The sequence below is a fragment of the Malus sylvestris genome, chromosome 17 (genome assembly GCF_916048215.2).
Source record: "Malus sylvestris chromosome 17, drMalSylv7.2, whole genome shotgun sequence".
NCBI classification, from domain to species: Eukaryota; Viridiplantae; Streptophyta; class Magnoliopsida; order Rosales; family Rosaceae; genus Malus; species Malus sylvestris.
Window position 1 is genome coordinate 26,857,846 of NC_062276.1, and position 23,064 is coordinate 26,880,909.

The following is a 23,064-nucleotide window of genomic DNA, read 5'->3' on the forward strand; positions in this document are numbered from 1 at the left end:
GTGCGAGTCGGAGAAGGAATGAGGAGTCGTGGTCCTTATCAATATTTCGTCGCCGTCGTGGAAGCCTTCGAATTTGGAGTCAGCCGCACCTCTATTGCCACCTCAACAAGCTTCTGTTTTTGGGTTCAACCTCGATCTGCACCAAGCTCGCAAAATTTCGGCTCTGTCAACCCATTATTGCTCTAAAGCACGCACCAAATGCGTCCATTGTTCTGGTCGTACGAGTGCAAAGTTTTTCTGGTTCGTCTTCTTCCCATTTTTTGGAAAAATGGTTCATGGGTTTTAATGTTATTGCATATTCCATTCAAATTATGATTTGGGTGTCTCGGATTTTAAATTTTAAATTTTGGCATGGCTTCTGACTCTATATTGTTGGTTGCTTGTAGGTTATGTCCCAGACTTCAAATTTTACAAAGTCGAAGCGATTATGAGGTGCGGAAACAATTCACTCATCTGTTTGGTTCTTAATTTTGTTTAGGTTGATTGTTTATAGCTCTGCATGTCTGCTGTGCTTTTTTCTTCTATTACTTTTGTGTGTGGAATACATGAGGTTATGGGTTTTAATTTCATCTAATTATTTCTTTATCTTTGCTATGATTATGGGACGAGCTAGGCCCTGGCGAGTTTCACATGTTTCTTCGGTAAGAACTGTTGAATCTTAAACACAGCTTACTGCATATTAATTGGCATTGCATTTTGCATTGGCATAATAAAATTAGGAAAGCAACAAATTGATGTTTCAAATTTTGTTGTTTGGATAGTAGGAAGAATAATTACCTGTTTCTAAGCCTGTGTAGTTATCTAAGCACCATCCCATCTTCTTCTGCAGTTGCTTTAATCCTTTTTACACACTCAAATCCATTTGCATATATTGAACACATAGTCACGACTGATTTGGATTGGAGTTCAAACACGATAAACATTAAAGGTTAATGAAATTCTAATCTAGAGTGTCATTGAAGTCACTGGACCTAAATTTTGATTGTGGTGTGGCCTGTTGTGACATGTCAAAAGATCAATTAGTAGTTGTTAGTTGTACCACTATACATTTCATTTCTGGAATTTAATGAAAATTATTTGTGATTATTGCTTGGAATTATAGGCAAGATTTTGAAAAGTTAATTCCTTTTATTGCTTCTTGTTCGTCATTGCAAATGCTCATAAAGGATATAAGGTGATGGGTACAATGTTAGTAATAAAAGGTTAGTTTGTTAACAGACTGCTTGAACAATTGAATAATGTTGCAACTCTCCTGCATATTCCTGATGTTCTTTCCTCTTGTTTTTTCGTCATGCCATACTTCGTTTTTTGGTTCATCTGTAAGTTTCTGCTGAATCTTTGAACTAGTTTGGGCAGTTGGTTGTTGATCTTGCCACCAAAGAACTATTGCATTATACTGACAAGTCAGTGACTTTTGTATGTACACGATGCAATTACTATCCCAAAATTGTTCATTAAGTTGGTGCTTGATGATCTCAATTCTTTGTTTTATGAGCTTTGCTCCAGGCCACATTATGTAAGGGTTATCTATTTTCTAAATGCACGTGAGTGATTTGATCAATTGTGGTCTACATGTATTTGCTCCCACATATTTTACTGCCATTCAAAAAGTCTCCAATCATCGAGAAGGTAGAGGTTGGTCTTTTTCTTTACTGGCATTATAGTTGTGGATTGGTGTGCACTTAGGATCAAATTCTGGCTCTAAAAATATTATCTCACTTGATTTGTAATTATTGAGAACAAATTTGGCCTCAACACAGGCTATTTTCTTTTATGCCTTTTAAGTAAATATTCATGAATCTTTCACAGTGGGTGAATCATTTATTTTCTTGCTAGGCGAGATACTAGAAGGATTTGGTTGCTTACATGGTGCTTATATTTGTATGAATTGATTGTAGAACTAAATTTTAGAAGCATGTTTTAGCTCTGCCCTTAGTTTAATAATTGGTATCTTGGATGTGCATGTAAAACCTGCCGAATAATTTATTAATGATGGTATCACTATTTGGTTTGATTTTGAAAATTTGAATTTATGTTTTTTTTTTAATATTTAACCTATTGGGCATAATAACAAAATTGTGCAAACATGGCTTGGAAAAGTCATCTAACACAGGTGTCAAAACAAAGGCACAAATACACCGGATTGGTACTTAACTGTTTGAGCACAAAAAGTCATATTGTGCCCTTTCATCAAATGTGACGCCCATAAAGGGCACATACAATATAATAGTAGTTGCACTGTTGCCATTGGTTTATAGGCACATATGTTGGTGCCCTTTGGCCTCAAAGGGCACAAATAATTTATAGTGCGTAGTGTTGTAGTGTTATGTCGCGCACAAGTTGACCAATTACTAAGTTAACTATGTTTTTATTGTGAATGTGGGCATCTCAACTCACAACCGAGCTCGGTTGGATGTGTAGAATAGATGTGGTGGTGGTGGTGGTGGTAATGTGCTGTTGACTATGCACCTGACCAACTGCGGTCGAGGAAAAAACACCTCTCGCCCTAGGGTCCTAGAACCTGAAAATAAGGCTGCTTAATTCACTACGAAGTTCATGATCTTTTGCACCAATTTCGACGACTTCAACTATATTCATTAGTATATAAGTGCGTCAAATCGATATCAGGATGTATGGGAAAAGATACTTAAAATAGATGAATGTCTTTATGGTGAATGTGGTTCGGCTGTCAAGATGTCATACTATGAAGTGCACATGGAAGTAACCAATCTTAGAACACCTCTTTTTACTGGAGAGGTTTTTTATGTTAAGCGTTTTGAGTTGTTTATTGAGTTGAAAGGGGCCTCTTATGTTGCAAAACCATTTCTATTTATAGTGGTGGGTTTCATGGTAACAAGGTTTGCCGAGGTAGAGTCCTGGTAGGACTATACCTACTTAGCACTCACCTGGATATCCTTTGAATTTCTCTCTTTAAACCCCTTTTTAGCTAAAACACAATCTCTATCTAATCTTGGCTTCTTTGACTTGAACTAAGATTCTGAACCTAGTCTCCTTATATACTTAATTCATTCTTATTTGATCAGCTATAGGTTTCGATTCCTGGAATAATTCGAATTTTACCAAAACCCAGTTTGATCCATAATAGCCATAATTCAACTAGGACTTGACCAAGCCACGTCTAAGTCTGATCCCTTAGTAGTCCCTCTTCCATCAGAAACCAGTCAAATCAATGCTCTTCTGGGCTGGAACCTGATAGGAGCATATTTATGCGACTTAGTTAGCTTGTTCTTGTGCATTTATGTTGTTATTTCTTAGTTAATTATGTATTTTAAGCTATTTTCGTGTGTTTATAGGTCCTAATAACAAAGTTGGCAAGAAAGTGCATTTTGGTACATTTTGGAGCATTTTTTAGCCAAGATTGCATAGTGCAAGCATGTAGATGGATGTTTTTGAAGATTAGAAGGCTAGAAATCAGCATATGTGTGTGTAAGTTGTGGAGCCAAAAATATTCTCAAGGCGAAATGTGGATTTTTGGACAAAAAGGACAAAAATACCCTTGCAGTACAACGAGGTTCCTACGCGCAAGCAGTGGGCAACCCTCTTTCAACCAAGACAGAAGTGCCCAAAATAGGTAACAATTCAAAGTCCATCTCATCAAATCATTTCTACAAGGTAATTCCCAAACACATTCCTTTTAAATTATGTTAATTGGCTAATTAATGGGTTTATTGCCTAATTAACCCATTAATTGTCAATTAAACCATCCATTATATCCAAATAACCACAAAACACATCCAATTCAACCCAAAAACACCACATGGCCGGCTATCCCCATTCAAAACCTAATGCACCTCCCTTTTCCTAACCTTTTTCACTTTTCTCCATTTTATTATCCCATTTATACAAATAATCAATTTTGTAACTCCTAATTAAACCTAAATTAAACCTAAAAAACCCTAGCCACCTCCTATCCCTATAAATATACTCTTATTCTCACCAAAAAAAGCCAATTCCAACACTTTGGCAAAAATCCAAAATACTCTAAACACTATTTCTCTCTAAAATTCTAACTTTGGCATCGGAGGTTCTTCGGCCAAAGCCCCCCCATTCATCGTGGGCGCGTGAGGCTTTTGGCCTTAACCTAAGGTGCTAGTTGTTTTGTAGGTGCAAAATCGTCCAAGATCGAGGAGGAGAAAATTTGCATCCACAAATTGGTGCTTTCATTGAGAGTTGAAATCCATACTCGTAGAAGACTCTCGCACAAAAAGGTTTTTTCTTTATTTTCTAGTCCATTTGAATATTTTTCATACGTTCTTATTATTAGAATTTTTTACTTGCAAAGGTTTTTTTATAAATCGTATAAGCAAAATATAATGGCTAGAAATTTAGAAAATTCCACAAGTGAAAATTCTAATGTTCAAGAAATGGGATTGCTGAGATCCGTGAGGCTAAATGCGACAATAAGTGGAGCAGCACCACCACCACGAGTTTCCACCATGGGAACCACCACGGTGGCTACCTCGGTAGCCACCCGTGGCGAGGTCCATGGTGCCTTCATCACGGCTCGAGCCGTGCCATCCAAGGCGGTAGCCACCCGTGGCGAGGTCCATGGTGCCTTCATCACGGCTCGAGCCGGGCCATCCAAGGCTCACGGCACCAAGGCCATTATCCAAGTCGTGCCATCCAAGTTTGCACAAGCCCGGGCCCAAGCCTCGCATTCGCATGCATCACATACTAAGCAGCCTGCTCCCACCAAGCAACCTGCTATCGCGGCCCAACCTGCTCCCGCCAAGCAACCTGCTCTCGTGACCCAGCCTGCTCCCGACGAGCAGCCCACTCCCGACGAGCCCACTCTCACGGCCCAACCTGCTCCTGCCGAGCAGCCTGCTCTCATGACCCAGCCTGCTCCCGACAAGCAGCCCACTCCCGTGGCCTAGCAGCTCCAGTCGAGTAGCCCACTCTCACGGCCTAGCCTGGTCCCGTGGCTTTCCAAGTAGCCCAAGTCGGCCCAAGACTATCTCAACCATCCGGACCTACCATCGAGCCGGGGGCATTCTCACCACATTTTTTTACGGATTTGACATTTCCCAACTCAAATCTCGTGCCCGGAGTCTACCACCCTTCCACTGCCCAAGGAGGCACATTCCTTCCAAGCTCTTCCAATCCAATTGGCGAACAACACTTGTCTCGACAAGTCATAGAGTTGACGAGCTCCCTTGCATAATAGACAGCCTTGGTGAATCAACTTTTGCAACGCATCGAGATCCAACGTGCCCCGGACGAGGTATCTCGAAGTAGGATAAGGGCAGACAGACCTTTCCAGTAGCGTCCCAGCAAGCGGCCACTCAACCAGCCACGAGCAGAACGTTTGGGAAGTATACATTCCCGTCTTAGCGCGCGGAGGAGCATGCACTCTCGACTAGGCCCACGGATGAACATACATTCACGGTTGGGGTCGTACTCTGATAGTCAACATGAGCAACCTTCCGGGCAAAGTGTCCATTCAGAGATAAGCCCACAAGGAGCATCATCTACCTCACATCAAAGTAGGCAGCACGACGGACGGAGAGAAGTAGTCACTCAATCCAGCTCAAGTTCAACCAGCAGCCTGCGAAGAACTCGCTCGCCTGCTAAGAACGCACCATATGCACTGTATCCGCGGCATAGACGAGCCAAACACCTGGAAGAGCAGCCTAGACCAGCAAGTTATGGATGGGGGCAGCCGAGAGCTCAGCTACCCCAACAAAGGCAAATTCAGGAAGAAGTAGAGAGACTTTTGACCAAGCGATTGCATGATTTCCAACGCAACGAGGTCACTGAAGAGGCACTTCGACGGAACATGACCAACATAAGCAGGTCACCCTTCACGGATGAGATCGAGCAGGCAGAGCCTTCACGCGAGTTCAGCATGCCACATTTCACATCTTTCAAAGAGGATGAAGACCCGGAGAGACACATAAAGCACTACCGAAGCGCAATGATCCTTTATCGAAACAACGATGATCTCATGTGTAAGATATTCGCCACCACTCTACAAAGCGAGGCGCAAGATTAGTTCTACACCCTGCCGCCACAATCCATCCGGAATTTCTACGAACTTTCTTTGGTTTTCACCAAAGAATATTCATCCTATCGCTCGATCAAAAAGAAGTCTGACCATTTGTTCGACGTCAAGAAGAACCCAAATGAGTCGCTTTGCGACTATGTGAGGAGATTCAAAGTAGAGAAGGCAAAAATAGTCCGATGCAACGACTCGATAGCTAGAGCAGCCTTCTAAAAAGGACTTCCAGCAGACCACCCGCTATTCAGAAAATTGATCATGAAAGAAGATCTAACTCTGGCAGACTCTTTTGCTTTGGCAGAGAAGCCTGCACTTTGGGATGAGGCTCGCCAATGCACATTCAAGGACTTGAAGAAGTACCCGACATCACCTCCATAGAAGCAGCAAAGGACTTATTCACATGTTTGACGGTATCTAAAGTAGTAATAAGCTCTACCATCATGCGAGAAGAGATGGGGGCCCGACTACCTGTATTCTACAATTCAAAAGCTCTCCTCGATGCTATTAAAAATTCAAAAGCTAACTTTGGCGATAGTTGTTGTAACCCGGAAGCACAAGTTTTACTTTCAAACGCATGCAGTCATCCTTATGACGTACTATTCTACCCAATCCAGACGCGTGACGATAAAGGCACAGACCCGGCGGATGTAAAGTTTTCTGACGAACGCAACATTGGAATGACACACTCAGAAGCAAGTTTTGTCCTCGTCACCCTAAAAGATTCTACATAGGAGCAACATGTACCGGCATTTGAGTACCACTTCTTGTTGCGCACCACACGGCCCTAGCCAACCCTTGCTTAATGATTCAACTCTAGAGTGGCCCAATACCGGCAGTTGAGCATTTCCTGCTGCATATGACATGGCCCCATCTCCACAGCTCCCTACTGTGCTTTCACGCCGAGCCTAGGTGACGCAACAGAGCAGCCCAATGATGCCTCAGAAGTAGCCGAGCACACTCCAGCCGCGCCTACTCCACCCGATGGAGACTTCTGGCATTTGCATGTCGACGGCGCAAAAAAACCATCATCACTGCCTGCAGAGAAAGATCCAAAAAGACGAATCTCATCTGGGAATGTCTGTACAAGATCAGCAGAGTAGGCGGCAAGAGTAATTACACCCTCGCCACCATGAAACGGAAAAAAGATCGAAAAACAGTGGATGGCCTACAATCTGAAGAAGTACCATGTGTGACCTCCCGCTACATCAAAACGTGAAGACTCAAGAAGCTCGACGGGCACCACCTCACAAGCTGAGGACTATCCAGTTGTTATGCAGTTCCTACCTTACAGCTAAAGTTCTCGTTCGTTTCACTCGTTTTTCAATGAGGAATTAAGAAGTAATCACAACTTGGCTTGGCTGCATGCTTACAACAACTAATCACCCTTGCACTTCAAAAGAAGACTGCGCCCTTCTTAGGGACTCATCGCAGTAATTGCGCCCCCCGAGGGACCAACCATGCTCTTCAGTACGAGAGGGTAAACCAATTCCCCGACACCCATATGGGTTAGCTCTCTAAGATGGGAGGATAAACTTTACACTCCGAATATCCAGATGTGGATGAGCCTGGCTGCCCTAGTATAACTAGATGCACGATGGCTTGCATCGGGATTCCTAGAAGTAGCCACAATGGTCTTTTTCAAGGCTTAGCTAACTGAAGGATTTTGGGTCTCTTGGCCTAATCCGTGGGAAACCGGGCCCTAGATACGGAGGGGGCACATTATGCAGTACGCCTTACAGATGGCTGCCCTGGAACCCTAAAGCTGCTATCGACTGCACTAAGGTAGCCTACGGATTCCGGAAGACTGCCTACGGCTTGCCCTTCGAGCAGTAAAGCCGCACTAGACTTTTACAACCGCACATTCTTGTGAAAGGTTAAACAAGCTAGCACCCATATACGAAGTTTTATCCACTGCCGACATGCTACGTAGTCGATAAGCTTCACCTCTGCCAAGTGCGGAACAACCTACACCAAGTCCTAAAGTGTTGTGATACTTGCTACGCAACCTACGGAATTGGAGAAAGTCAAGTTAACAGCCAGGTGGTTACGCGGACTTGTCTGCTTCTGTAAGTAAGGTATCCGACTACCAACCCTATGGCTAACAACTTTGCAAAGTTCTACACCAACACCTACGGCTGCATAGGCTACGCGGGCTTGTCTGCTTATAAAAAAGTAGCATGCCTGCTACTGGTCTATCAAGTCTAAAGGTTAGGGCATGAACAAAAGAAGCGAAAATGAAAAAAAGCGAAGGAAAACATATTTATAAACAACTAGCAAAGGCCGAATGAGTTCAAGCAAAACAAGAGCTACAAGAAAAAACAAATAAAATCCTAAAGGCTATCTAAAAGAATATAGCAGCTTGGACATCCCACGACTACTCGGTCGCCACACCTTCAGCAGCCACGACGCTCTTAGCAGCGGTATCATCTGACGCTTCACCCCCGGCTGCCCCAGCCTGGGCACTAACTTCTCCAACTACTTCACCAATGGAAGCCTCAAAAGTAAAATCAAGCAAGTCTTCTGGAGAAATAAAGAAGGTCTCAAAACCCCGAGCCCAGCCTTTTCACCTTTTCAGTTGCTCATCCTCCTTGAGCAGACCAACATGGATGCTCTGCAGCTCATCCACTTCCTTCTTCAGACTTTCGTTGATCTTCAGTATGCCTTGAAGTTCCAACACTTGGGGTTCAAGCCTATCGATGATTATCTTGAAATGGATCACTTAGTTATAAGCAGCAATCAACTCTTCATCCTTTGTAGCAGAACGAAGCTCAGAAATGACATGCTTAAGATCTTGAATCTAAGGTATGTGACATCCAATCTTCTTCTCTGCACTTTCATGCTTAACTTGGATCGTGTCAAGCGTAGTCTTCAAGTCAACGATCTCTTGGCGAGCGGTCTCAAGCTGCAAAGAAGTGGGGGCAGAAATATTAGACCCTTTCAAAGTAATGAGCTCAGAATCTGCCATAGTATTTGCCATCTCCTTAGCAGCCTTGCTATATCTGCATCATAGTAAGCAAAACAGTTCTTCTATATTGGGTCGTATGCTTCGCAAACAAGCTTGGGCAAACACCTTTCTGACGCCATCAACAAACTTGGCACAAGCGTCCATGTTTTCAAGAGATCTGGTTTCAAAAGCACATAGATCTCAGCAGCCTCCCCAGAAGCAGGCTTAGTGGATTTCTCACAGCTGCCTACGCGAGCAGTCTCCTCATTCCCAGTAGGCGAATCAGTCTCAGCAGCATAAGGAATGGGCCTTGGCTCCACTTTAGCAATAGAGTCCACCTTATCGCTCTTCATAATAGCAAGCCTCTCCAATGGTGAACCAGACTTAGCTCCCAACAGACGTCTTGGTACAAAATTCGGTACTAGAGGCATGACAGGACCGTTATGCCGAACAATCCTATTAGCAATCGTACTAGCCATTCTTGACATGGCATGTGCCACATGCTAAGATCTAGCAGCCTTATTTTTCGTCCCCTTGGAAAAAGTCAAGTCAATCACAAGCCTGAAGGCAGTCGACGAACCCGCGCGAGCGAAAGAAGTCTTTGGTTTTTCTCAGCCGGCTTCTCTTGAGCAGGCAGGGAATATTCTTTTTTCCACCTTCACTTGTAGCAGGATCCACAACAGTGATTGGACGAGCCAATGCATCCGCCTTGATCCTATTCACCTCGTATTTTGGGAGCAGCCCATGTTTCTCCTGACAAAGAGAGTTAAAGTAGCCAACGTCATTCGTGGTACCTAGCAGGGGAGTTAAACCCAACATTCCAGCAGCTCATGAGGCCCGCAACCTCTTCATTTCTCTCAATCACCGGCCTAGCTCACGCCGTGTCCAAAAGCCTAAAAGGACATGAGCCATGTGACTCGCCTAGTACTGCGCCCCAGCGCCACAATCCGCAGCCCCAGCCTCACAAGCTGCCCTTGGTTCTAGCCAAGTCAAGCAACTTAAAGCAGTGGTCCCTACCATAATACCTCATCGACCCATGCCGAGCTAACTCCTGGCCCATGCCAGCCGACGTGCCGCACCACCCCGACGGCTGCCCCGCGGTAGCACCATCCAAGAAGAAGACAAGGAAAATTAATTTTTTCTTACCTCAGTGTGGCATGAAGAAGACGAAGAAAGCAACGAAAGACGGTCCTTCGCACAGGCAAGATGTAAAAGATTGCTAGAGGAGGGGGAACAAATATCCTCTAAGCTATCTCTCTCTTGTAGGGTAGAATAAATCACTCTCCAAAGTTAATTTAATAACCCACTTAAGGTGGACTTAAATAGGCTTTGAGAGAAATTTATTTCCCTTTCCTAGAAGGATCTAATTTCCTATTAAAGAGAGAATCTACATCAAAATAGGAAGCAGTCCTAAGTTTCCTAAAGCCAGAAGATCTATACACCTGCTGCCCTTTTCTGTGAGTAGCCCAACAGGTGTGGGGGCATTTGTGGAGCCAAAAATATTCTCAAGGCGACACGTGGATTTTTGGACAAAAAGGACAAAAATACCCTTGCAGTACAATGAGGTTCCTACGCGCAAGCAGCGGGCAACCCCCTTTCAACCAAGACAGAAGTACCCAAAATAGGTAACAATTCAAAGTCCATCTCATCAAATCCTTTCTACAAGGTAATTCCCAAACACATTCCTTTTAAATTATGTTAATTGGCTAATTAATGGGTTTATTGCCTAATTAACCCATTAATTGTCAATTAAACCATCCATTATATTCAAATAACCACAAAACACATCCAATTCAACCCAAAAACACCACATGACCGGCTATCCCCATTCAAAACCTAATCCACCTCCCTTTTCCTAACCTTTTTCACTTTTCTCCATTTTATTATCCCATTTATACAAATAATCAATTTTGTAACTCCTAATTAAACCTAAATTAAACCCAAAAAACCCTAGCCACCTCCTATCCCTATAAATATACTCTCATTCTCACCAAAAAAAGCCAATTCCAACACTTTGGCAAAAAACCAAAATACTCTAAACACTATTTCTCTCTAAAATTCTAACTTTGGCATCGGAGGTTCTTCGACCAAAGCGCCCCCCATTCATCGTGGGCGCGTGAGGCTTTTGGCCTTAACCTAAGGTGCTAGTTGTTTTGTAGGTGCAAAATCGTCCAAGATCGAGGAGGAGAAAATTTGCATCCACATAAGTGTATTGACCTACAACCACAAACATCATAGCTGCCATGTGATGACAGAAAATGTGTTGATTGCTAGCTAAAATAATGAAGATGAACAAGGCACATGGAAGACACATGGACAGCACACGCACAACAAGAAAGGCACGGCATGGACAGTTGGCATGGGCAAAAAATGGGTGGATTGTTGTCTGAAATAATGAAGAACATGTGTGTGCAAATGCAAAGGAAAAACACACATATATGGGCAAAGGAAAGACACACACATGGGCAAAGAGAAACACACGGCATGGACAGCTTGGAGGGCAGAAAATGGGTGGATTTGTGGCTGAAATGATGAAGAACATGTGTGTGCATTTGTAAAGGGAAACATGGACAGCCACATTCACACATTCATTCCCACATTCACTTACACAAATCAGCCATTTTTTCCTTCCCCTTGCCGTGACCTACACATTCATCCACCCACTACACCCATTACATCCATTCATTACCACAACACTCACCCACTACACCCATTACATCCACTCATTACCACAACACTCACCTACTACACCCATTACATCCACTCATTACCACAACACTCACCTACTACACCCATTACATCCACTCATTACAACTCCATACACTCCTCTCCCTAGCCTATAAATACATCTATCCTTCACCATAATTTGGGGGATCCATCCAAGAAGCTACATTCACAAACACTTTCATCTCTTTCCTTGCCGTGACCTCCATCCATTCATCTAGCCATACTACATCTCACCAATCCATACACTTTCATCTCTTTGCCGTGACCTCCATCCATTCATCTAGCCATACTACATCTCACCAATCCATACACTTACACTTTCATTCCTTGGCTGTGAGCACTATCCATTTCATCCATATATTCCCACAATTCACAAACCATTCTACACATCCATAAATCCCAAAACACAATTCCATACATTCCCTTCCCTTGGCCGAGACATTCACCAATCCTAAATACATTCATAACCTTTCCATATATCCATACACATCCTTAGACACTTGTGCTGCAACAAGGTGGTGAAAACGAAGGTCCTTGGCGTTTCAAGATTGAAACTTTGGAGCATTTTAGGTGTACTTTGTTCTTGCTTTCAATGTCTACTTTGTTATTTTCTGATTTTGTTGCAATTATGAGTAGCTAAACCCCTATTTAGTCAGGGGGAAGTTTGAAGCCATGAACATGCTTGAGATATGAATTGATTTCTTCCAATTGTGATTTGATAAGTTGTGATTGCAATTCAATTATCTATTTTATTCATAACTGATTCTTGTATTTTTATTAAGGATGCATACTTAGTTTTCATGCATGAATTAGATGCTAGAATATAAATGAGTTTCACCTAATCGTTACAAGTTTATATTCATGAGTAGTGAAGGTTGTTTATCACAATCGCGTTAATTGAATTCTTGGCAAACGTATCCTGCATTCATAGTTACAATTGCCTCGTCAACACTTATGATTTTCACTAAACGTAATGATCTCTGATTGTATCTCTATTATGCATTCATATAGGAGACTTTTAGATAATGATTTGGGTTGTCGCATGCATTCATCCAATTCAATGAGTAAAGGAAAATCTGAGGGTTAATTTGTGCATCACGGTTAATCTGGGGTGTTAAGCATCATAGTTTATTGAAAAGCAATTGGAAATCAATTCATGTACAAATGTGTCATGTGTGAAGAACGGACCTCTAGCTAATCCATCCATTTCTTAAATTCACTTTACAATCTGTCTAATTTTATAAGTTGTTTGTTTGTTTTGAATTCGTTAGAACCAAAATCCCCCTTTTACTTTGTTGTTTCAAAGTGTTAAATTTCTATTTCGTTAGTGTTTTTGAGTGTTTTGATTCAAACCAATACACTAAATTCATCCAAAGTTGTGTTAGAGTCAAATCTGCCCAGTAAGTGTTTTTAGGCAATTTTGAGTGTATTTAAATTGTTTTGCGTCTTTAGAACCTGTTTTGAGTCCCTTGAGTCTATTCAAACGTTTTTAACTTTGTTTTTATGTTTTTGTGTAAGTTTAGAGGTTTTAGCAAGCCCTCTTGATCCCTGGTTTAGAACGATCCCTACTTGCATTTATACTACAATTTGACAACAAGAGGGTTTAATTTGAGTGCTTAACTTTCATGGCACCAAATTTTGACGTCGTTGCCGGGGATTAGCAATTTTGCTAATCCCTTGTTATTTCTTTTTGTTTATTTTCATGTGTTTTTGTTCCTAGTTGATGACTTTACTTGTTTTCTTGTTTTAGGTGGTTTATGACTCGAAGTTCTCAACCTATTCATAAGCACATCCGTGACTTTGACGACGATTTTGAACAAACTTTGAGACGAGCAAGGAATCAACAAGAACCCCAACCATCTCAACCTGCACCAGATCTTGGAGAAGACAAAGTAGAAGAGCAAGAGGAGCCCACGGCACAGGTTGTAGAGGAAGATCCCAACATGGCAGTGGACAATCGAACAATCAAAGAGCTTTCCGCTTCAGGACGGACGAGTTTGAATTGAAATCAAGTTTGTTGCATCACATTCCTAAGTTCCACGGGATGTCCATGGAAGATCCTAATAAACACTTGAAAGAGATTGAGGTTGTTTGCTCGAGTATGACCCATGTGAACGTTGATGGGAGCATTCTAAAAATGAAGGCTTTTCCCTTTTCTCTCTTAGAAAAGGCTAAAGATTGGTTGTATGAGCTAGCCCCCGGAACTGTCACATCATGGGACAGTATGAAACGGGCATTTTTGGAGAAGTTTTTCCCAACTTCTCGAGTCATTCTACTACGCAAAAGGATTAGTGGCATTCAGCAAAACCAAGGTGAATCTTTTCCCACTTATTATGAGCGTTTTAAAACCCTTATTGCTTCATGTCCACAACACCAGATGAATGAGGAGCTTCTTATTCAATATTTCTATGAAGGGCTTCTACCAATCGAACGCCAAATGCTGGACGCCTCCGTGGGAGGAGCTTTGGTGGACAAAACACCCATGGCTGCCAAGACCTTAATTGCTAACCGAGCATTGAATGCTCAACAATATGAATGCATTGGTCAAAGGGACACCCCACGGCAGCAAGTGAATGAGGTAAGTTCCACATCCGACATTCAATCGCAATTAGCTAATCTTACTTCCATTGTGTCTCAGATGGCCGAAGGAATGAGGATGAAAGAACCAAGTGTATGTGGTGTGTGTTCTATCCAAGGACAAGCCTCTGAAAAATGCCCGCAATTGATTGAAAATGGTGGATGGGAAAGTGCCAATGCAATTGGATTTCAAGGCCAAAACCAGCCAATGAACGATCTATATTCTAATACGTACAATCCAGGTTGGAGAGACCATCCAAATTTCAGGTGGAGGGAGCCCCAACAACCCCAATAACAAGGAGGCTTTAGGCAGCAACCTCCGGGCTTCTATACCAAGCAATACGCACCAACACAAGCCCCACAACAACCTGCCCAAAATACCTCAGGTACATCTTTAGATGATGAGACACTTCTTAAGTTACTCACCAATTTGTCTCAAGGGTAAGAAAATCAAGCCAAAGCAATGTAAAACCAAGGAAAAAGGGTGGACCAAATGGAGAAGCAAATTAGGCAGATTGCGGAGTTTGTAGGATAGTTCAGAGAGCAAGGTAAGTTGCCTAGTTCAACCATTGTCAACCCGAGTGGAGGATTCGAATCTGCAAAAGCCATAAGTTTGCGAAATGGAAAATAAGTTGGATCTGATCTCCAACTGTCCAATTCACATTCCAATGAGGTTGAAGAGTTGATAATTGAATAGGAGGAGCAAAGCACCCCCACGGAAAGGGTGGAAACACCTTTGCCGCAGGCCCCAAAAGCTCCTAAACCATCTAATTCGGCCAACAAAGGTAAGGAAGTTCCAATTTTGATTAATTATAATGTTGTTCCTCCAATGTACCCTTTCCTCGTAGGTTTATGCAATCAAAGAAGGAGGAGGCTAAAAAGGATATTTTGGAAACGTTTAGAAAAGTTCAAGTTAATATACCACTTTTGGATGCAATTAAGCAAGTTCCAAGGTATGCCAAGTTTTTAAAAGAACTTTGCACAACTAGGAAGAGAATTTCGAGCAAGGAGGTTTTCAAGGTAAGTGAAAATGTCTCAGCTGTTTTACAACGTAAACTGCCCATTAAATGCAAGGATCCGGGAAGTTTTACCATTCCTTGTGTAATTGGTAATACTCGTTTTGAATCGGCCATGTTAGACTTAGGTGCATCTATAAATATTATGCCTTATTCAATCTATGCATCTATGCACTGAGGCGAATTGAAAAATGATTGTGTGATTATACAATTGGCCGATCATTCTAATGCCTATCCAAAGGGAGTTTTGGAAGATGTTTTAGTACAGGTCAATCACTTAATCTTTCCGGCGGATTTCTACCTGCTTGAAATGGACGAGTCGGACCACTCCCCTACATTGCCCATCCTCCTTGGACGGTCATTCATGAAAATGGCTCAAACCAAGATTGATGTAGCCAAAGGATCAGTAACTATGGCATTTAGTGGTGATGTGATTAGCTTTAATATTCCTGAATCTGTTGAGAATACTAATGATGTTCGTTCTTGTTGTGCCATTGATGTAATTGAAAATATAGGGCAAAAACGTTCAACACTAGTAAAAAAGAAAGTACCTCGAACCACCATCGAGGAGGAAATTGGAGTGAACAACAAGGAGTGCATGACCACACCTCTCAAAACCCCAATTCTGACCTAGAGCAATCCTTGTGCATTTATTGATAGTGCTGCCACTTCATTGCAGCACATTGGTACGTCACCTAACCCAATTTCAATTCCCATTTCAACTAATAGGTTGTTACCTTCTATGATGCAGGTACCTAATCGAATGCAAGGTAGTAGGGAAGTTTACATCGATTGTTGGAAGCAACACACAAAAATCAGGAAGGACTATTATCCCGTTCCGTTCAAGGATTCAATGTGTGAACACTTTGAGGAGCATGTCGTGGAGAATGTACCCCTCCATGCCGTGGGCCCTGTACAAGCTTAAATGGAGGTATCGTCCAGCTGGAAGATGTTAAAGCAAGCGCTTCTTGGGAGGCAACCCATGTATTCAAATAAGGAAGATTTTTGAATTGCTCCACAATTAGTTTTTCGTTTCTAAAAACCTTCCATTTTATTTTATTTTGCCATGATTGTCATTTTTATTTGTTGCTTGTTTAATTGTTTTTGGTGTGGGTTTATTTTTGAAACACTGACAGTTATGCAAGGTATTTTTACATTCATAAAAAAGAAAGGAACATTAAGCAGATAAATACAAGAGAGAGCCTTCACAAAGGCTGCTTAGGAGAAATCTCAGTAGTCGACGGAGCCTCAGCAGTCAGCGGAGCCCTAGAAGGAGGAGGCATCGGAGGTTGATCATTTGGAGCTTCATTACGCGGTACAGCCCCAGAAGACGAAGGCAAATGCTGTTGGAACAAACCCACAAACCTCTGATGATCAAGTAAAATCTGACCATCAGATTCTTGCATCTGGTCAATCTTCCTCTTCATGTTTGTAGCATAGTTATGTGCGAGCCTGTGCAACTGTTAATTCTCATGCTTAAGCCTTCTAATCTCCTGCTTGAGACTCATCACTTCAGCCGCCAATGATTCAACTTGATGGGTTCGGACAAATAGGCGTTGGGCTATATTAGATACGGAACCTACGCACTACACACTGAGAACCAGAGAATCTTTAACAACCAACTCATCAGACCGTTTGGCAAGTAGTCTGTTATCTTTGGGAGTGACAAGGTTCCTGGCCACCACCGCAGCTATTATATCATTCTTCATCACCGAATCCCCAACGGTAAAGGGACCAGTAGGGGATATGAAGGATGGGCGCCGTATGTTGTCTGGAGAAGGCGGTACTGCCTCTTCACCAAGGTTCAAGTCAAAACAACGGTCGGAGGGGCCAGACATTTTCAGAGGTGTTAAAGAAAGAAAAGGTCGGACAAGTCAAAATCGTAGAAGTGCAAGAAATGAGTTTCTACAGGCAGAAATTCAAGTGTGCTTTGAACGTCTTGCGTACCTCTATAAAAATCAGCACTCGATGGGATTTCAGAGATCGAAGAGGTGAGTTCAGAAATCGAAGAGGCTAACTCAAAAATCAAAGAGGCGCTAGCTTTCTCAAAAGTTGGGCTTGCTCAGAAACCACGACCAATCTTCTTTTCCAGATTTGTCCGCACTTGTCACATGTAACATCTGCACTCGACGGGATTTTAGAGATCGAAGAGGCAATTCCAGATATCGGAGAGGCATCTGCTTTTCCAAACGTGTTAGCATCTGTCACATGCAAAGTAAGCTTTGTGGAAATCACGGGCAGTTTGTCGAAGCGCCGATTCCAACCATCTGCTTTTCCAGACGTATCAGCATCTGTCACATGCAGAGTCACTTTGCGAAAATCACGAGCAGTTTGTCGGAGCGTTTTTCCTGACGTGTCAACATCTGTCACATGCAGAGTCAGCTTTGCGGAAATCACGGGCAGTTTATCGAAGCGCCGATTCCAGATATCGAAGAGCCACTTGCTTTTCCAGATGTGTCAGCGCCTATCACATGCACAGTCAGCTTTGCGGAAATTACGGGCAATCTGTTGAAGATCTCTTGTGAAGTAGAAAACACATGAAGTTTACTATTAAATCATCCAACGGTTGCTGACAAGAGTGAAAGAATAGTACCGGTTATTAATTCCTATAAATATCACCCTTCACCCTTCACCCTCCATTGCAAGGCAAACATACATAACTCTTCTTCTTCTCCGAGAATGCCTTTCCAACAAACCCTTTCGAGTCACTCAGTGTTCCTTATTCATTGGGGTACCTCTGCAAACAACTCATCCAAAGCAAAAGTATTTCATATCATGAAGGTTGAAAGCAAGAGTATCTCATATCATGCTTTCTCCCTGTCCTTCTCCTTGTCGTTGTTTTGGGACAATGAGAAAGAGAGCAATCAACCAGCACTTGGTATCAATCTTCCGATCTGGAACCGACTGCCTGGAACCCCTTCCTAATTGCTTACCTAGCCTTGCTCTCGAGTACTCATCTTCATCATTTTATGCTTCCTCTTCATCTACCATATCTGCCTGGGGAACATATAAGGGAAGTGAAAATGATACCTTGAAGCATGTGGAGACAATTTTCCAATTCATCCTCAGCTAGGGACAAGGAGAAAGAAAGCAAGAGGTGGGCACTTGGAAAGATTAAAGAAAGAAACAGACCAACACCTCTACCTCGTGCTTGTTTGCCGTGCAGAAGAAACAAGCAGAGAAGAATACAGACTGCACAATCAAATTAACCCAGCAGAAGGAGTCTGAATTAAAACCAAGGAACTCTCATATTCCTCGCTCAGAATTCCAAACCAGTTCGAGATCAAAGCTGTGGAAAGACAACAAGATCATCTATCTCCAAAACCAGATTTGCGTTCTTAAACTCTACTCTGTCTAGTTTTTACTTTGCCATACTTGTCATGTTTATTCGTTGTTTGTTTGTTTGCTTGTTTTTTGTGTGAGTTTATGTTTGAAACATTGGGGACAATGTTTGATTTAAGTGTGTGGGGGGGGGGGTAACCATTGTTTTGCATGAAATTCGTAGGAGTTTATCACTCATTACTTCTAGTGTTGTTCCTTGTGGTTTTAAGTGTTTTTAAGCTGTTTTGAAGTGTTTCAGTGTGTTTTGACTTAAAAATCCAAAAATCTCATAAAAATTTGAAAAATTGTTTTGAAAACCCCAGAAAGAGTTGTTTTTGTATGTTTATTTGTGTCTTAGGATACCTTCCAACACAATGATGAGGATTTGATTTTTAATTACATGACTGTTAAAGAGAGTTATAAACATGGATGAAAATTTGATTTACTCTTTGGTGTATGCTTGGTTGTGGTTATAATATATGAATTCACATGCAATCATAAAGGAAAAATCAGTTTTGTAACATGCTTGAAAGAAGGAACTCAAATGTACGCTACAACCTTGTGAGACTTGAGCCTAAACGTTTATTTGGAGAGTTAATAATATGTGCATCATTGTTTTCTAAAGTCGTTGCATGATCTTATTATTCTTTGCTTGGTTGCTACTTAGAAGGCGTTTCATCATTTAATTCCAAATGCTAAAAATCATGCCAATTTCATTCAAAACATGCTATTGATTTGCATAATACATATTCAAGATGAAGTTGTGCAGTGACCACCACAGCCAAATTGTCGTGCCCTATTTCATTATGTGTTTAAGTTTAACCATGTTGAGCCTTGTGTAACCTATGTTCTTTGTTAACCCACACTATCCTCACCTAGCCTAGATTAGGACCATCCATACCCTTGTTCTTGAAGCATAGTAAAACATAATTTAGAAGGAATTCCTTTTGTTGAACTTTTGCAGAAAAACAAGTGTGGGGGAAGTGATTCTTGTGTGTGTGTGTGTGCGCCAAAGTCCTTAATAAGGCATGGGTAGAAAAGAAAAAGAAAAAAAAAAAGAAACATTCGTGGAAAATAGAATGAAAAGAAGAAAAGTTGTAAAAAAGAGCTCTAAAGTGTTGTTTGTTGAAGAAAGGGTCCAAAACATGGAATTCGGCCCTAAGTGTTGCTTGAATCTTCCCGTTGTGTTTAAAAGTTAATTTCTGCATTATTAAGTGAATTCCAAGCATCTATTTCATTACTTTGCTTGCTATTGCTTTCAAAACGTTTTTTATCCTTATCCTTTTTTTGTTAGCCATTACCCTTAAACCCCGTTACAACCCTTAACTTCATCTTGAGTGTTATGCGTTTCAATTTGTGGAGTTTGAAATTGGTATGAGCATATGGTGTCACTGGTTCTCGCATCTAAGTAGTAGCATTCCATTCATGAGATCATATCTAAACATGCTTAATAACTCTAGAAAATTGCTTTCTTTGTTATAACATATGTAAGTCCTAGTCTTTCATGTTTACATCAATCTTCTCACATATACCTAGTATAAGGAGTGTAGTCAGAAATTCTTGTGTGAAAATAAGAGTGTATCTAGTAAGGAATTGAGGAAATTCTCTAAGGCATGTTACTATATTCAAAATGCTGTTTTAATTGATTAAATGTGAGCTAGTGAATGGTGACTATGATTAAGTATGCTCGAGGGTAAGGAATGCTTAAATCTATGTAAGTGGTGATCTTTGGCATGTCATGTTTCATTGAAAATCCCTGAGGCAAATGTTGGAAGGTTCGGTTGTGTTTTGTTTGTTTTGTTTCGTTTTGTTTCTTTTATTTTGCTCGAGGACTAGCAAAAGCTAAGTGTGGGGGAATTTGATAGGAGCATATTTATGCGACTTAGTTAGCTTGTTCTTGTGCATTCATGTTGTTATTTCTTAGTTAATTATGTATTTTAAGCTATTTTCGTGTGTTTGTAGGTCCTAATAACAAAGTTGGCAAGAAAGTGCATTTTGGTGCATTTTGGAGCATTTTTTAGCCAAGATTGCATAGTGCAAGCATGGAGACATGAGGATGGATGTTTTTGAAGATTAGAAGGCTAGAAATCAGCATGTGTGTGTGTAAGTGTATTGACCTACAACCACAAACATCATAGCTGCCATGTGATGACAGAAAATGTGTTGCTTGCTAGCTAAAATAATGAAGATGAACAAGGCACATGGAAGAAACATGGACATCACACACACAACAAGAAAGGCACGGCATGGACAGTTGGCATGGGCAGAAAATGGGTGGATTGTTGGCTGAAATAATGAAGAACATGTGTGTGCAAATGCAAAGGAAAAACACGCACACATGGGCAAAGGAAAGACACACACATGGGCAAAGAGAAACACACGGCATGGACAGCTTGGAGGGCAGAAAATGGGTAGATTTATGGCTGAAATGATGAAGAACATGTGTGTGCATTTGTAAAGGGAAACATGTACAACCACATTCACACATTCATTCCCACATTCACTTACACAAATCAGCCATTTTTCCTTTCCCCTTGCCGTGACCTATACATTCATCCACCCACTACACCCATTACATCCACTCATTACCACAACACTCACCCACCACACCCATTACATCCACTCATTACAACTCCATACATTCCTCTCACTAGCCTATAAATACATCTATCCTTCACCATAATTTGGGGGATCCATCCAAGAAGCTACATTCACAAACACTTTCATCCCTTTCCTTGCCGTGACCTCCATCCATTCATCTAGTCACACTACATCTCACCAATCCATACACTTTCATCTCTTTGCCGTGACCTCCATCCATTCATCTAGCCATACTACATCTCACCAATCCATACACTTACACTTTCATTCCTTGGCCGTGAGCACTATCCATTTCATCCATATATTCCCACAATTCACAAACCATTCTACACATCCATAAATCCCAAAACACAATTCCATACATTCCCTTCCCTTGGCCGAGACATTCACCAATCCTAAATACATTCATAACCTTTCCATATATCCATACACATCCTTAGACACTTGTGCTGCAACAAGGTGGTGAAAACGAAGGTCCTTGGCGTTTCAAGCTTGAAACTTTGGAGCATTTTAGGGGTACTTCGTTCTTGCTTTCAATGTCTACTTTGCTATTTTCTGATTTTGTTGCAATTATGAGTAGCTAAACCCCTATTTAGTTAGGGGGAAGTTTGAAGCCATGAACATGCTTGAGATATGAATTGATTTCTTCCAATTGTGATTTGATAAGTTGTGATTGCAATTCAATTATCTATTTTATTCATAACTGATTCTTGTATGTTTATTAAGGATGCATACTTAGTTTTCATTCATGAATTAGATGCTAGAATATAAATGAGTTTCACCTAATTGTTACAAGTTTATATTCATGAGTAGTAAAGGTTGCTTGTCACAATCGCGTTAATTGAATTCTTGGCAAACGTATCATGCATTCATAGTTACAATTGTCTCGTCAACACTTATGATTTTCACTAAACGTAATGATCTCTGATTGTATCTCTATTATGCATTCATATAGGGGACTTTTAGAGAATGATTTGGGTTGTCGCATGCATTCATCCAATTCAATGAGTAAAGGAAAATCTGAGGGTTAATTTGTGCATCACGGTTAATCTGGGGTGTTGAGCATCATAGTTTATTGAAAAGCAATTGGAAATCAATTGGAAATCAATTCATGTACAAGTATGTCATGTGTGAAGAACGGACCTCTAACTAATCCATCCGTTTCTTAATTTCGCTTTACAATCTGTCTAATTTTATAAGTTGTTTGTTTGTTTCGAATTCGTTAGAACCAAAATCCCCCTTTTACTTTGTTGTTTCAAAGTGTTAAATTTCTATTTCGTTAGTGTTTTTGAGTGTTTTGATTCAAACCAAAACACTAAATTCATCCAAAGTTGTGTTAGAGTCAAATCTGCCCAGTAAGTGTTTTTAGGCAATTTTGAGTGTATTTAAATTGTTTTGCGTCTTTAGAACATGTTTTGAGTCCCTTGAGTCTATTCAAACGTTTTTAACTTTGTTTTTATGTTTTTGAGTAAGTTTAGAGGTTTTAGCAAGCCCTCTTGATCCCTGGTTTAGAACGATCCCTACTTGCATTTATACTACAATTTGATAACAAAAGAGTTTAATTTGAGTGCTTAACTTTCATGGCACCAGGACCCAATTGAGAAATCAACCTTGGGTTAAAAGTTAAGGCCTTCCAACCCAAAATATCCTTTTTTCAGCCAAACTTTGCATTTTAGGCCCAAACAGAAACAAATAAATACACTTCATGGTTTGAAATCTATGCTACTGGTTTATTTATACTAAAAAATTGCCACCTCTAACATGTGGATACATGTCTAAGCATTTTATCTAACAATGTTGTGTTTTAATAAAAGGGAGACCTCATTTTTGTAATTTACATTTAGGGCTCATTTGGA